At 44.5% G+C, this 13,819-nt stretch overlaps 1 pseudogene; it reads left to right on the top strand.

The window, feature by feature from the left end:
• The first annotated feature begins 12,495 nt into the window (after positions 1 to 12,495).
• On the top strand, positions 12,496 to 13,220 carry LOC101710507 (protein BTG4 pseudogene; annotated as a pseudogene).
• Positions 13,221 to 13,819: the final 599 nt, after the last annotated feature.

Here is a 13,819-nt window from a genome sequence, read left to right as displayed (position 1 = left end):
CATTTTTCTTATTAATATCTAGCTCCTGCCCAGCCATGCTATTTATGCTACTTTTTATCTCCATTTGGAAATAAATTCCTAAGAATTTAAAAGGGTTTTTAAATTATTTTTATTTAGTTGTTTACTTTCTTTAGTGAAAAAAAAATTAACAGTACACAGGATCGAATTGAGAGCCTTATGCATTCAAATATCCTACCACTGAGTTACATCTCCCCAGCAGGTACAAAATTATTTTTTAATCATTGCATAATACCCCTCCCCCCATAGAACATACAGGGATAGCTGGCTTTCCAGTAGCGCTGTTAACACAGAATGCATTGTCCTGACTTCACTGAAAGGCCATCAAAGAGAGGACACATCCTCCCAAATGTCATCCTCCGTGCTTATCCTTATCAAAACACACAGTAAAAAGATCCGGAGTGGATGCAAATAATAACTGTTGTTAGATTTCATCCGACACCAGAACACTCAAGCAGAAAGTGCCTAAGAAACTATGTAATCCAATCATCCCTGTTTTACCAAGGAGGACCCAGGCCCAGATGCAGTAAAGGTCTTCCCCCAGCCCCTGACTCTCCAGCCACCCCCACCTGGCAACTTTCCTACTCATGTGGCTGTCTTTGGTTCTAATTGCACTGCTTCCTTTCCTTTTGATGTTAAATCCTTGCCTCAAGTGACATGTCCTGGCTGTCACTGACAGGACCTTGAAAAATAGTGTATGTACAAGTCCTAGTTTATTAGATGTGAATAACCTTGGAAGCAAATCATGTGCATTTTTAAGAGAGCAGCATCTACTCTGCCCCAGCCTTCCCATTCTTTACCCACCAGTGTGGCTCTTGAATTTCCCTAATCCTCTAATCAGGATCAGGCCATGTTTAGCCAACCCCCACCCAAGGTTCCAGAGCAGGTGAGAGAAAGGAGCAGACCCTGCTCAGAGCCCTGGGAGTTGGCTCTCCAAGCCTCGCCATCCTACTGCAGGACAGAGAAGGCTTTCACTTTCCTCCATATCATGATACCAACCAAAATTACCTTTAAATGAGGAAGAAAGTCATTATTTAATCAATAGGATTGCGTCAATTGAGGAAAATTTGTCTCCAGTGTAAACAAGCGGAACATCTTTGCGTTCTGTGAAAACAAGGTTAAATTACTTGCAGATCTGGCATCAGGGAGAGATGTAGGAAGTGAACCTGAAGCCTGACACATTCAAGGTCTGGGAACCAAAAATAATAGGAATTGTTCTGAGTTTTCCAGTGGAATGGAGCTCAGAAAGGGGCAGGCCTCTTTGCAGGACTGAGGACTCCTGTGCTTTCCCCTTTGCTTGTGAACAAGAGGAGAGAGAGCCGGAGAGAGAGCCAGAGATGGAGGAGAAGAGGAGGAGGAGGAGGAGGAGGAGGAGGAGGAGGAGGAGGAGGGGAAGGGGGAGGGGGAGGGAGAGGAGGAAAAAGGACGATCACCAAGGTAAGCAGCAACAAATGAAGGGAAAAGGAAGGCCAGGCCATCCAGTCCCTCCCAGGCTGGCCACTGTGAGGGGCAGCAGCAGTAGTGCCAGGCATGTGAAGCTACATTAGAAGAAGGAATGCCCAGGTCCCAGAGGTCCAGGCTTCCCAGAGTTGCCCCTGTGCTGCATCAGTGCCATCCGTCCTATAAGTGATGTTGAAATTGTCCCACTGATGTCTAACATGTACAGAGCGCCCACTCTGTTCCAAGCGTGCAAGGTGAGGATGTGGCTGCCAGGCAATTCAGTGTTCACACTGGCCTTGGAGGGAAAGGCGGTAAAAACTGGAGGTCAGAGGGCACTTCTGCTGGTCCTGAGACCACCGTCCCAACTGCCTCGGGGCCACTCTGCCTGCTGGGTGTTCATCCTGGGGTCACAGGGGTGAATACAAGCCTGACCTGTACTCTGGGCATCCCACAGCCAGGGGAGGAAGGGGGCAGAGCATTAGTCTTGTCTAGGGTGGAACTCAGTTTGCCCCAATCCTGGGATGAGCAGATTTACCTTCTGCTCTCCCCAAGCCCCCAGGCCCCATCTACATCCATGGTGACTCCTTAGGCCACCGGAGCCCAGCCTGTTGGTGGCAAATATGATCTCTGACACAAGAGGAGAAAAAGGCAGGCACAGGCCTAAGTTTTCTGCTTCCTGACAGAACTTCCTGGTGGTAATATAGCCTCCATGTTCTCCTCACCTACTCAGAAGACCCTGCCTGCATTGAGTAACACTTGCTGATGCCCTCCCTTCATTAATGCCCAAACAAAAACCAAGTAAATCTTAGAGGTGGCCTTTCTGCCCTCCTCCCAGACTCTTTACCTAGCTCCGATGCGGAAGTGTCATAATCTACTTCCTTCAGCAGCCATGTTCCCTGTGTCCTCGGCTGAGGAAAATTCAGTCACCACACCATTAGGCCCTCACACATCCACCAGGGATTTGAGGAGGCCTAGGTCAAGGGCTTCTGGACCTCCTTCAGGACAGACTGTGGCAGCCTGACCAAGAGAACATGAGTTTGGGGCTGAGAAGAGTATTTTCTATGTAAAAAGAAAGTGAAATGAAACAAATTTGACCTGAAAAGAAATAAAAGACCTCTCACATGTTGCTGAAGTGACAAAGACAGGGAGGCAGAGCACATGTGAGTCCTGGGGGATGTGTGGGGAACCCAGGTGGCAGAGACAAGGCTGGGGGTGGCAGGAGGGAGACAGGACAATTTATTCAGGTCGGGTTTGGGACCAGTCAGAACACTCCCTAAAGCTAGCATAGTCTATCTTTTGTACTGGCATTTATCTAATCTGTCAATTTCATAGTCACATTACCTTCCGAGTGTGCAGAAAAGCAGATATTGGTGCTGTCAAGAGGCTGGCTGTGGTCTGCAGAGCATAATGACAAGCACAAATAACAATGGGGAGGGGAGGGGGCCTTCAGAGACCACAAGAGAGCCGTTCTAATTATGCCTCTGCCTGCCTCTGGAGCCTGCGTCTCCCTCCTAGGAGGTGCCCAGCCAGCCCGGGGAGGGGGTAGGGGGGTGCTGTCTTCCCCGGATGCGCTGATGTGCCGGCAGCTTCCTAGTACGCGTCTATTAACAGCCCTGCGCCGACTTGAAGGCGGCTATTACACGCCGCCCCTCTTCTCCACGCTAAACAGCTACAATCCCTTTAACCTTTCTTCATGGGCCTGATTTTCCATCCCTTTAATCATCCCTGTCACTTTCTGCTGCAGTCGCCGCTCTCACCACATCCCTCCCCTGGGGTGGAGGCACAGAGCCAACTAGAAGAGTGCGCTGCTCCGTTCCAATGCGCTCCTCATGTGTTCTGGGTTCTGGGAAGCCAGGGCCAGGGCCAGGGCCAGGGCCAGGGCCAGGGCCAGGGCCAGGGCAGCCCCCCCCCCGCCCCCGCCACACCCTCGACAGAATTGCTGCTGCTCATGACCCATGTGGAGCTCCCCACTTTCTCTCTGACACTCTCCATAACCAGAAAGTCACTAAAGCCAAGAGCCTCTTCTGAGGTGATTCTCACCATTTTTCTCTCCCCCTGCATTCTCACTTCCTCACCCCTACCTGGCCTAACATTTGGACCCTGGGAGCAGCCCCCTCCCACCACTGGCAGCCAGTTTCTTGGACAAAACACTGAATGTCCAGCTTTCAAAATGACTTTTTAAATCAAATGTCACTCTTATGAAGTCCTTCCCCCACTCACAATCCTTCAGTCCCTTCAGGGCTCTCTGTTGTTGTTTGAAGCCACAGATACAAACAACTCACCAGACTCCAGGCCCAGCGTGCCCTCACCCCTCCCTTCTGCCTATGTCCAGCTCTTTGTCCCCTTGGACCCATCCTCACAACATTTCTGGACACTCTAGTGGCTGAATGGATACATATGGGGTAAGGTTCTTTGGCTACAAGCAGCAGAAACCAACTCTGACTAGTTTAAGGGACAGAAGAAGATAGATTGGAAATCAAAGGCAGAGGCTGCAGAATTTAAAGAAAGACTGATCCACAGGCCTTGGAAAGAATGGAACAGGGCGGCTCTGACGATCTTTCTAGCACACTGCCACCAGATGACCAGCTTCAAGTGCCTTCTATCCTAATGTATCTCTACTTAACAATGCCATTTCAGGACCTAGAGTCTGGACAAGCCCTGTGACTGGGAGCATAGCCCCATGACTGAGCACTCTATAAAACCATTCAGGGTTAAGGGAGGATTGCTAGACTCGGCAAATAAAAATACAGGATGCCAGGCTAGATTTGAATTCCAGATAAAGCAATGAATAATTGTTTATAATATGCCCCATGCAATATGTCCTGGATTTCTCGGCCCCTTTTTCCTTCTTTCAGCTCTCCGAGAGTGTGGGCCTTCCCCCAGACCTGTGTCTGTGTCTCCTGTCTCCTCCACTGCCTGCCACAACAAAACCTTGACGCCCACACTTAACAATTGTCTCCAACCCCTCTATCCCTCCCCAGTATGACTGCGGTTGTTCTTTCCCTTTAATTTTTTTTTTCTTTTTTTTTGGTACCAGGGATCAAACTTAGGACCTTGCGCTTGTGAGGCAGGCTTCAGAACCACCGAGCTAAATTCCCGGCCCTTCCCTTTAATTTAATGACACATCTTAGCTTATCTCAAAACTATCCCTTAGCTGACACTAGTAAAAAGGTACCTGTGCCCTTTGGCATTTATTTACTGCTTCTCGATCTCTGTTGAAGAAAAAAACAACTTCTTTGTCTTCTCTCTTTCACCAAATACTTACCCCAAAAAAGCCTCAATAATAATTTGCCTTTTTATAACTCTTTACAGCTTAATGTACATTTTCTTTTTTTGGTACTGGGGATCCAACTTGGGTCCTTGCACCTGTGCAGCAGGCGGCGAAACCACTGAGCTACATCCCCAGCCCATTAATGTACATTTTCACACCCATTCAGGGACATGATTCCTCAATGAGTTAAGTGCTTACCTGGCACAGATAGTACAGTCCCCCATTTCACAGATGAAAAAAAGGTAGATTATAAAAGTGACTATGAATCCACCTCTGCAGATCCAGGACTTGCTCTTTCTGTTCTGCCAGCAATCAGCAAACTCCTTCTGAAGGCCCAAGAATGCTTCAGGCTTTATATACCATGTGGTCTCGGTTGCACCTCAACATTGCCATGGTAGCCCCAAATCAGCAATAGGTAATATATAAATAGATGGATAGATAATCCAATAAACTGTATTTATAAAAACATCTCAATGGGCCGGATCTGACCCACAGGCTACACTTTGCTAACTAACCTTTAATCTCAGCACTCTGGGAGGCTGAGGCAGGAGGATCTTAAATTCAAGGACACCCTGGGTCATGTATATAGTAAGTTCAAGGCTGGTCTGAACTATATAATGAGACCCTGTCTCAAAAACAGAGAGAGAGAGGGCCGGGGATTTAACTCAGTGGTTTCTTCACCTGCTGCGCAAGCGCAAGGACCCGAGTTCGATCCCCGGTACCAAAAAAAAAAAAAAAAAAGAACAAAAAGAGAGAGAGAGAGAGAGAGAAAGGAAGAAAGAAAGAAGAGAGAAACAAAAAGAGAAAGAAAATTTGCATCCAATTGGTATGCCACAATTTTAGTTTGTTTACATTAATATGGCCGAGTGTGAGGGTGCATGCTTATAATCCCAGCACTCTGGGAGGCTGAGGCAGGAGAATCACAAGTTCACCCAGCCTGGAAAATTTAGTGATTTAGCAAGACTCTATTTCAAAAAAAAAAAAGTTTGTAGAGTCTTGGGTTCAATCCTCAGTACTGCAAATAAATAAATATATAAATGCATACACAAATAAAAATATTAAATCAGTCTGCCATTTTTTCTATCTCTTCTTTTTACTTCTGTGCATCAGTGTTGTCAGGACAATAGCTGACTTGACTTCCCACTACCCACTTGGCTCTTCCTACATGGTAGCAATGTTTTCTGTCCTGTGTGAATAGAACATGCTCAACCAAACCCACCCTTCCTGCCCTAGGTCCTTCTTTACCTGAGTGTGAGATCAGTTTCAGCAGGCCTTGAGAGGAGGCATGGTTCTGAGACTGGGCATCTCCTGAGGCCCCCACACCTTAGGCAGGCTGACCCACCCTCCCAGCTTCCCTTCACTCTGGAATGCATCTAATTCCTGCCTGGGGCTGAATACCCTCTTCCTGGGAAAGGCACACCCTGGAGCAGTGACTGCAGGAGCTGTCTTCTTGTGCTCCCTTCAGCTGTGGTTGGTATAGATCCTGGGAGAACGAGGGTTTGGGATCACGTATAAGTGTCACTGTCCTCAGCAAAGAAGTCAGTAGCTTCGACTACCGGAGTTGCAAATCCTCAGGCATTGTGATCCAGCACCTAGAAACTGCATTCCACACAATGGGAGTCAATGGGACATGAACGATGGCTCATGAAGGAAAAGCCAGCATTTAAATGGACTTCACAGGGAGTGTGTGTGTGTGTGTGTGTGAGTGTGTGTGTGTGTGTGTGTGTGTGTGTGTGTAGAAAGCCAAGAGACTAGAAATCAAGCTGCCCAAATTCCTCCCTGAAAAATAAGGAAACTGAAACCCAGAGAAATGTCCTTAGTTTACCATGATGCCCAGGGCAGTGATCCATATTGTCTTTATAAAGAGTAGTCATAAAGATGATGACAAACTTGACCATGAAATTGATAGTTGTAGCTATAAAGCTTTGTTTGAATATTAATATGGTTTAAATAGAGAACAGAGAATGTGCCCATCTCAGCATAGCCCTAAAGCCATCCACGAGATAAACTTTTTCAAAATACTTAGGATTCAGTCTTCTCAAGACTTCTGTATGCCCCAAAGGTAGAGTTCCTGGGGAACCTGGAGAACCCCCTCCAACTTTCTTTATAATTGTTAAAGGAGTCAATGGAAGCAGCAAAAGTAAAGGGCACAGGGTAGCACCCTGACAGAATAACTCAATTTCCCTAAGTCCCAGTTTTCTTATCTGTAAAATGAGTATAATTATGGTACTTACCTCATAGAGGAAGTGCAATAACTAAGATGATGCACACAGAGCACCTAACATAGGACAACTTCATAGCAACAACCCAGTAATTATTCCCTGCATTTACTGCAGGGAATTATTTACTGCAGTAGTTTTTGACATCTCTGGGGTTTTGTTTCAAGTTTGTTATGGTTTATATTCAGATGTTCCCCCCAAAGCCTCATGTGCTTATAGCTGGAAATCTTAGAAGGTGATTGGATCGTGTGAGTATGATACTCATTGGTGGATTAGTCCACCGATGAGTTTAAAGCTAAATGTGATGTTGGGAGATGAAGCCTGGTTAATCTAGGTGAGTGACTGGGGCATGGCCTGGAAGGGTATATCTCCCTCCCAGGCTTCTCTTATTTCTCTGGGCCTCCCACTGCCATGGCAGGAGCAGCTTCTCCTCTGCCATGCCTTTCTGCCTTGGAACCAGATGACTATGGACTGAAACCTCTGCAAACTGGGCCAAAATAAACCTCTCCTTCTTCAAGTTGTGGATGTCAGGTATTGTGCCTCAGCCATGAAGAAAGTGACTAAGACAAAATTCAGCTCTAATTTTGAGTTGACCATTCTGGAACTTTTTCTGATATGAACAGAAGCAATCATGTGTCAAGGGGAGATGGGTATTTAGATGTTAGTTATGACAGCAGAGAGCTTCGTTCCAGAGCCATAGTCAGCCTTGAATGATCTGCAGGTAAGAGATGAGTTGTTTGTTTGTTTGTAGCAGGGTTTTTTCTTCCACAATGGCCACCAGGCAGAACTCAGCCTCTCTGCAAGACATCTTGGGCAACAGCAAATCAAAGGTGCAGGAAATTAGAATAGAGCAGGAAATGTGAAAGAGGCTGGTGCATAGTTTGCTTTGGGGACAATCTTTCTGGCCTTGTGAATTTTTAGTAAAATTATGCCCTTCTTTGGGTGTCTTCAGGTTGAGGGCAAAAGAAATCAGAGATTTTCTACAACAAAATATGAAGGGCTCAAACAAGGTCAGCCTTCAAGACTCCTCGATAGAGGAGATCATAGCATTTGTGATACCTCCATACCCTTAAAGGAAAAAAAAAGACAAAAAATGCAGACCACCTAAAACTTCATTTTCCTGGTGATACAAGAAATGTGTCAGACAAAATAACTCCTCTTCCTTTGCCCTGGGTTACTTGGCAGCAGCAGAAAACCCTTGACAAACAGTTCTAGGAGGGCTTGATACTGAATTTGAAAAGTATGAATTCCATAATAATCAGTAACTAAAGGAGCAATATTTTCACCCTTCACAGAAGTCTGGTTATTATTACCATTAATGCCACATATCTATTCTTTTTGATTTAAGGTCATTTTCTCTGTAAAAGGCCTGCTTTGTTAAGTGCTGTGCAGTGATGTGGGTTTCAGGAGAAAGAGGGTGGGCAGGCCAGGGAAGCATCATGTTGTACTGAAACATTAGAGTGTATGGTTGTGAAGAAAACCTTTGTGTTTGCTCTCAACCTGCTGCACTTCTCTGGTCCTCATTTTCTAGTTCAGTGCATTAGTTTCAATGTTGTCTTCTCTGATGATGATGATGATGATGATGACGACGACAATGACAATACCTCTACCTGAGTGTAGAAGTGCCAAGAAGGGCTGTGAGAGGCTGTATATTCCTGGTCAGGCCTGCTGGTGATGTGGCCAAAGGAGACTTGAGTCAGTACTCAAATATAAAAGTGACTCCAGGACTCAGTTCATTTTCTAGACAATGAGAAAGAATAGGCACCAAGAGAATGAAATATCTTGCTCAGAGTTACACAGTTGGGAACAACTTTGCATCCCAGTGGACAATTGGCAATGTCTGGAGACATTTTTGGACTCCAGGGCGGGGGTACTATTGCATCTACTAGATAAAGACCAGGGATGCTGCTAAGTATCTACCAGTCAGTGCTCACTAGAGAAACAGAGTTAATGCAAGACATACAAATATATAAGAATTTACAAGACTGACTTACATTGGCCGCCCACAGAGTCAGGTGTGGAAAAGTGCAAAAGGTCTACCTGTGTGCTGGAGATCCAAAGGATCTGGTCGAAGGCCTGTAGCTCACTGTAGTGCCCCATGTATGTCTGTATCAGGAGGCTGAAGGGTCTACGATAGAGGCTGAAGAGTCTGTGCTGGAAGCCAGGAGACAACGTCCAAGGTGAAGGCAAAGACTGGAGCTGCTCTAAAGAAACAGAAGCAAGCCTTTCTTCTTGATTTCCCCCTATACCATTCTGGAAACAACCCTCCTTAGGGTGGGTTTTCCACACCCAGAACTATGCTGACCCAATTCAGTTTGCCGTTTCCTACTTAAGTGGACACAATCAGTTAACTATCACAGTGCCCATTACAAAGACTTATGTGGACCCAAATGCCAACAACACTATGGTTGAGGAACTCTAAAACACAAGAAAAGAGACCTCTGCCTGCCTCCTGGCCTTACAATGCCTGACTCCTCCACACTCTGAACTCCAAGGGTGTATGCAGCTTCCAGTTCTTCCTGCACTGTGCTCCCTCAGCAAATTCAGAGAGCTCTGCCCACTAGGCTCTTCTCTCCCATTTCATCTATTTCAGGCCTTCCCATTCCCCAGAGCTCAGCTCACTCCACGCTTTCTTGAGCAGGCTTCCTATCAAGATCAAGTCAGTCCCCCACTGCATTCTCCTTCCCTTTTCATCTTCCTTTTTCAAGGATTTTAAAAGGGTTTTCCTGGCTTTACTGAACACCCCAAGGTCCCTGCCTCTCAGCTCTTTGTCTGTGGGCTAACTGTGCTAACTCTCAGTCAGATGGCTTGGATTTGAATCCTAGACCTGATGTACGCTAATTGTGTGACCTTGGGCAAGGTACCAAACTTCTCTGTGTCTTTGTCTCCTTACCTCAAGCATGAAGCTAACAACTGTCCCTAGCTCATGGAGTATTGTGAGAATTAAAGGAGAGAGTCTCAGAAAGTGCTTTGAGCAGTGTCAGGCCCATCCTGAGCTCCACAGAAAACTTTGCTATTATTACTTCAAGAATTAAAAACTGGGGCCGGGGATTTAGCTCAGTGGTTCCGCTGCCTGCCTCGCAAGTGCAAGGAATTGAGTTCGATCCTTGGTACCAAAAAAAAAAGAATTGAAAACTGTCTTTCAGAAACCAATAGCTACAAGATAAGAATGACATGCAGCATAGTTCCCACAGCACGGCCCTACCCCACTGTTTTCTCTCCACTGGAGGAACCAGAGCTCAGGGGGTCAAGCACTTTCTATCTACAGATAGGAAAAGCAAGACAGAGAGGTTAAGAGATTTGGAGAAATATACATGGCAGATTTTTCCTACCTGATTCTTGCTTCTCCCTCCCCTTTGGAGGTGATAACTCCTGATGTATGACTCCGATCTACACTACAGAAACAATCTCTTAGCAACTATCTCCCTGCTCCCAGCTTTCTACAAAAGACCTGGAGTTATAAAATCCAAGCTTATCATAACAAAACACATCAAATAGAACACAACAAAGTTTCTCATCAAAGATTTAAGGTGTTTGCTTGCACAAATTCCCCCCCCCTCCAAAAAAAATGGAAGAAAAAAATCTAAGTCTGGGAAAAGAAAAGTAGACCAAAAGCAAATAATAACCTAAATAAATTCAGAACACATCAGGGTAGGATCCTGCAGCTTTCTGCACTTAAACCATTGGTCCTGAGAAAGGGCTGCAGAATGTCACTATAGGGACAAGTTGCTGGGTGTGGGGGGATGTCACTGCAGGGGTGGGGGATGTCCCTGGGAGGCTGTTTGGCAGGGCCACCCCTACCTAGCCCAACCCTCATTCTATTTATCCTTTGACCTTCCCACCCTCTCTAGACAGTTATTTCTTTTTCCACCCTCTCTGGGATTTTGGAAGCTCATTTTTTGCCAATATGGTGATGTTTTAGCCTAAAGAGTTCCTTAGATTTCAGATTCGTGAAGAGAAGTGAGATGTCCAGGCCATAGAATGACAGGGGTCTCTGACCTCTTAGTGTGGCCATCTCTGAGAAGCCAGCCCTGGCTACAGTCCTATTCTTTAAGAGAGACATGAGCAAACTGGAGTTGCAGAAGAGAACCATAGCCAGGATGAGACACCTCAGTGTGTGGGGGACACCTGGGTAGAGAAGACTTAGGGCAACATAAGAGCTGTCTTTAACCATGGGAAGGGCTGTTTGGCTTTCAGTTTCCAGCAACAGTGCTGATTGAGCTAGTCTGAACTTCTACACCCTCTACAAACCCATAAAAATACTGGTAACATATAGCATACGCGTGTGTATTTATAGTTTTAACAGATATACTTGCGATCATGAAAATAAATTTCTAGGTGCAAGAAATTTTTTATAAAGAACTTCTAGTCAGAGTGGAAAACTTGAAAACTTCACCTGATGTCTTGACTCAAGAAGACATTTACATAAATAGAAGTTCTAATGTCTAGAGGGTAGTGCGCCAATACCTACATAAAACCAAAGATATAGTTTTGGGGCCCTGAAATGGAGAATCTGGAAGCATCAAGTAGAGACTCTGATAGAACACATCTTTCAATTTAAGCTCCAACTCACTGGCCCAGGGAGGCTCCAGTGATACTTGTCTCCTTTCCAGCATGGCAGATAAGAAAACAAAAACACTCCTGAGAAGCAAAACCTCAAATTAGAACCAAACACAAATGTGTTCTACAAATGTTACACTGCTTACCTGGTATATTGAACAGGGAATTTCAGATGAATAGGACCAATAGGATATGTGGGATGGGCATATTTTAAGAAATTTACTCATGCAAGTGAGGGGACTGAAATTCAAAAATCTTCAGGAGAAGCCAGCAAGCTGGAGCCCCAGGGAAGCATTGATGCTACAGCTCAAATCCAATGGCAGTATGGAGGCAGAATTCCTCTTTTTCTCTAAGGCTGTTAACCCTTAAGGATGAAGCACACTCACATTATAGATGATAATCTGCTTTTCTCAAAGTCTACTAATTCTGGGCTGGGGATATAGCTCAGTGGTTACGCCACCTGCCTCACAAGCACAAGGACCCAAGTTCAATCCCTGGTACCAAAAAAAAAGTCTACTAATTTAAATGTTAATCACATCCTTTAAAATACTTTCATAGCAACATCTAGAGAGCTGTTTGACCAAAGAAGAAAGAAAAAAATCCTGAGTATTGTAGTCTACCCAATTTAACACATAAAATTAACTAGTATTTGAATCCCTGTCCCCCCAAAAAACTCTATATAAAATTGGACCTTATCAGGCCCCTGGGGCACCTGGGAAAATGATGGAAAATGTGTTTCCAAAGGAAACCCAGCCAAAGATGAGCTCACACTCAAAAACTACAAATTACATGAGGAAATAAACCACAATAAGGAAGACTGCAACAGAAAAAAGGAGGTTATCACCTCAAGAATCTAAAATAAAACAATCAGAAAGAAACCATAGCATATGTTTTAAAATGTTAAAATAAAAACAGGTATGAGTGTGAGTTGTAATCATATGCAAGAGTCTTCTAACTCTGGCCCACTTCTTGTTGGCACTAGAGAGATTTTGCTGGACTCCTCATAGATTGTTCTTAAATCATGAGAGATGAAATTGCAGCAGCAGTTTTCTTTGTCACAAGATTAGTGAAAAAACATGAAAAATTGAATAAACAGCAAATAGATGACTTTGCAGAAAAGCTGATGAAAATCTTGTTTGAAACATATAGAGGTCACTGGCACCCCAGTTGCCCTTCTAAAGGACAAGCCTTCAGGTGTATCAGGATAAACAATCAGAATAATGACCCCATTTTAAAAAGGGCTTGTGCTGAGAGTAAAGTGAATTATTTTCACCTGGGACTTCCAAGCGAGCTGACCATGTGGGTAGATCCCTATCAAGTGTGCTGTAGGTATGGTGAAAAAAACCATCCATTTGTAGTTGCTTCTTTTAAAGGCAGATGGGAGGAATGGGAGTTAACAAATCAGTTATGCTACTAATAGAGCCTCATTAGACTACCCCTCTGGCATGTCCTCTGATGAAGAAAGTGGTAGCATGGAATCTCAGATCATCCCTAAAGTCAGCAATCCCAAGAGTGTCTATCAGGCTGAAAACTTGAAATGGCCCTGCCCATCTTGGCTCTACACCACCAGCCGGAAGAATGTGGCAGAGGGCCATGCAGGAGTCCTAGGAAACCAGCTTGCTTATCAAACTGCACATAGGATCCCTAAGTGCTGCAGGCCTGTCACTGGGCACCACAGGGGCAGGTACCACTGGATCAACTCAAACCGATAATACTGCGACAAGGTTGCGGTGCGAGAGCTTAAAGGACAGGCTTTGTCTTCCCTAAAATGAAAATGAGTCTGAGGCTCTTGAGAGGCCCATTAAATAGAAAAAAATGCATAATGGTGAATCCTCTCACACAGATTAAGACTTTGTTCTTAGCTATACTTTTTAATTCTTATTTAATTTTTTATGAAGTTTTATGTAATGTTACTTAATGCACCCAGTAAGGTAATAGAATGAAGATATTAATCTGTGACAAAACTCAGTGAATTATGAAAAGTAACAGTTTAAATAAACATACTGTTTTTAATACCATAATGGTTGTTTGTTTCTAGGGAGTTTTAAAAGTTTGTATTTCTTCACTAGCAATTGTTTTAAAAGTAGATTTATGGTTAGGGAAGAGTGGTCCTGATAATACAATGTTCTGGCTTCAACTTTAATTCTTGCCATAACTGTTCTATTTTACAAGTCCAGTAAGAGCTTAAGAATTATTCTAAAATACAAATTTCCCTTGTTTATGTGTCTTTAAAATTTTATTTATAAGACTTAATATGCTTTATTTTATAAAAGTCATACATGCTTGTTATAAAGAATTTAAGCTAAACAGA

Source organism: Heterocephalus glaber, unplaced genomic scaffold, assembly GCF_053883595.1.
Source record: "Heterocephalus glaber isolate CG9 unplaced genomic scaffold, H.glaber_assembly_v1.0 deba00001457, whole genome shotgun sequence".
NCBI classification, from domain to species: domain Eukaryota; kingdom Metazoa; phylum Chordata; class Mammalia; order Rodentia; family Bathyergidae; genus Heterocephalus; species Heterocephalus glaber.
Note: the sequence above shows the minus strand (reverse complement) of the source record. Positions and strands in the feature narration are given on the sequence as shown.